Here is a 3,219-nt window from a genome sequence, read left to right as displayed (position 1 = left end):
GCATTTTCGTTTTGAAGGCTTTTCCTTTTTAATTTTCATCATGTATAGTTACTGCCCCTTCTACTGTACTCTGTGAGGACATTCCCACACATGTTGTACGTTGGGTGCTTTCCCCACACTCCCTCTGCCCTCTCCTTACTCACCCCTCCAATTAGTCAGCTCTGTTCCCCTAGACGGTGCAGATTCAACTTTCAAATGTGTGTGTGTTTATGTAAAATCTAGCAGTCGAGAGGATAGCTTATTGGGTCATCAATGGGAGGAGAGGCCCTTGGCCCTGTGAAGGTTTTATGTCCCAGTGTAGGGGAATGCCAGGGCCAGGAAATGGGAGAGGGTGGGTTGGTTAGCAGGGAGAGGGGGAAGGGAACAGGTCTTTTTTCTGGAGGGTAATCTTGGGAAGGAGATATTATTTGAAATGTAAATAATGAAAATATGCAATAAAAAAGAAACGGCAGAAAAAAATCTAGCAGTCGAAAATGAGAGAAAACAAGCATTTGCTTTTCTGAGACTTACATGCCACACTTAACATGATTATCTCCACATGACATCCATTTTCCTGCACATGCATGACTTCATTCTCCAAGGCTTGGAAAAAAATCTCCATTACACATGTACACTATATTGTCTTTTCCCATTCCTCAGTTGTTGGACATGTAGGTCGGCTTAATAGTTTAACTCTTGTCAGTGGTGTTGCAGTAAACATTGACATGTGAGTATCCCTGTGATGTGTGAACTTAGAGCCTGTTAGATAAAGGCTCTGGGGCAATACAGCTGGGCCGTGTAATAGGTCTAACTTTTAGGATGCTTGAGGATTCACCATCTTTTTTTTTTTTTTTTTTTTTTTTTTTTTTTTGGTTTTTCAAGACAGGGTTTCTCTGTGTAGCCCTGGCTGTCCTGGAACTCACTCTGTAGACCAGGTGGCCTCGAACTCAGAAATCCACCTGCCTCTGCCTCCCAAGTGCTGGGATTAAAGGTGTGCACCACCACCACCCAGTGAGGATTCACCATCTTGATGTCCATAGTGGATAATCTCATTATGATTCCCATCCATAACATACAAGGACTCCTATTAGTCCACATGAACCCAGTCAATGGAGGATAAGTGTCAGAGTCCATTCTTACTAAAACACCAGCAGACTCGGTTGCTAGAAGAGGCATCACTTAGGTGCTGAAATTGTCCTCCACTTATGGGGACTGCTCAGTGCTACAGTGGTCCCAGAAGGCAGCCACAGCTGCAGAGGCAGAGGCAGAATGGCTCTTGTCTTCACGGCCAAAGCTAGACAAGTGCAGACAGTGGAGCTACCAAGAGGCGAAGAGCGTTCACACTGATCCTTACAGGCTCACAGTATACTCAAGGTAGAGTCAAAGAAGTTTTCTCTCATCTATGTCAAGATTTTAGCCCATGATGATGTACTCTAGGAAGTATGATTCATATCTCAGAGAAGCATCCTAACAGGAGGGCACCCTGGTTCTGTTACACATGTGGTGTTGCAGACAGACATAGTCAGCAGCATCTATACATACCCATCTCCTTTATCAAGGAACTCAGTGTATTCCATGCTGGCAGCTTTCCTCACTCTGAATGGCTGAGTCATTTGACGCAGCAGAAACTCACCCCCTTGTGGTGCTTCCCTTAGCTCAGCTCAGCTGAAAAGTTCCTGGGAGAGCCTTCAGCAGCCTCTGAGACTTGACGAATGCATTTCGTGGAGGCCCTTAAGGTCCTGAGCGTCCTGCCTCACCTGTCCTGAGCCTGTTGGCTCAGGACAAGTTCATCCACTCCTGTCTCCCCTTCCCATCCCAATGCAGCCGACAGCAAGGGCCACAGCAAGCCCTCTCTCCAAAGTTGTCCGTTGAGAATTAAGAAGCTCCTGGGTCACTTCTTGTCTCCCTGCCTGCTTCACCCCAGGGAAGTTCTCAGTTCCGGAATGATCTGTGGAGATGGATGATAGAGTGATCAAAAACTGAGCCAGAAAAAAAAAAGTCAGGAAATCAGTATTACCATATGCCAACCATTGAGATCCCCTGCGCCATTGATCACTCAGCAAATGTTAGTTGAGCACTTACAGAATGCCAAGCACCTCCTTACCAGAATGGAGGGTCAGGAGATGAGATCAGCCTACTTCCCAGGTTGTCTGTCTCCTCGTTTTGTGCTGCTCTTACTATTTAGAAATCTCATTAACACACTGAATCTAAATTTTCTTCCCCATAATTTATCTCCTTTGCTTTGAATACTGACTTAAATAGCACTATAATTAAATTATGGGGATTTAAATGTTAAAATACAATTTTAAAAGGATGGAACACAAAAGGACAGTTGAACATATAATCACAGGTCAGGACAGATTTTTCTAGGTATGACATGAAAGAAAAATTTTGACAAATTTGTCTATATAAAATCTAAAATAAACATAAACAAATTCAAAGAAAGATGCATGTTTAATGGAAATATTTGCAAACTTGATGGAAAATGACTAATAGCACTAACATTAGAAACTCCCAACGTAAATAAGAATACATTACCAGCTGAAAAATTGAACAAAATTGAATTGGTAATTGTTAAGAGATTAAAATGTCAACTGTGGAAGAAAAAAGTTTAGCTTTGCTTATAATGGAAAACATACAGATTAAAGAAGATACCATATTTCAGTTATAAACAGGATAAAATGCTTTAAAATAAAATATCAAGTACCAAGGGAACATGGGTATTCTTATATTGGAGTTGCATAGGGCACCATTGCTTAAAAACATCAACAAACAAAACTTTACCTGCCCAGAGTCCTTTAACATATTCTCTTCAAGGACTTTATGTATACTAAACAGAGAGTCAAGAAAGTATGCCCCTCCCACTTCCAAGGGTGATTATCCCAGGGTTCACTGTAGTAGAGGGGAAACTGAAAGAAAAAGCCAATGTACAAAACACAACTTTGTTAAGTATGTTAAATCTCTAAAACATTTTACAACACTTAAAACCAATGCTCAGAAAAGAATGTGATGGATTTGTAAATTGCAGTATTGAGTTATAATTTTTAAAAATGAGTTGTAAAATATGTTCAGCCAAAAACAGGGACATAAAATATTTCTTCCTAAAGGAAAAAAAATAATAGAAGTTTATAGCTGAATGTGTTAACCAAAAACTGTGAAGGACTGGCTTAAGACAATCCCATTCTCTCTCTCTCCCTCTCCCTCTCCCTCTCCTCCCTCTCCTCCCTCTCCTCCCTCTCC

General features: G+C 41.4%; 1 long non-coding RNA gene across 1 annotated transcript in view; it reads right to left on the bottom strand.

Moving 5' to 3' along the window:
- Window positions 1-1,512: 1,512 nt before the first annotated feature.
- LOC116104010 overlaps window positions 1,513-3,219 on the bottom strand; it is a 7,265-nt gene continuing 5,558 nt past the window's right edge. The window contains exon 4 of the long non-coding RNA XR_004123661.1: window positions 1,513-1,927. This is a non-coding gene — a long non-coding RNA (uncharacterized LOC116104010). The remainder of the gene's footprint in view (window positions 1,928-3,219) is intronic.

Source organism: Mastomys coucha, unplaced genomic scaffold, assembly GCF_008632895.1.
Source record: "Mastomys coucha isolate ucsf_1 unplaced genomic scaffold, UCSF_Mcou_1 pScaffold21, whole genome shotgun sequence".
Taxonomy (NCBI): domain Eukaryota; kingdom Metazoa; phylum Chordata; class Mammalia; order Rodentia; family Muridae; genus Mastomys; species Mastomys coucha.
The sequence above is the reverse complement of the archived record's forward strand: the minus strand, read 5'-3'. Positions and strand labels throughout refer to the sequence as shown.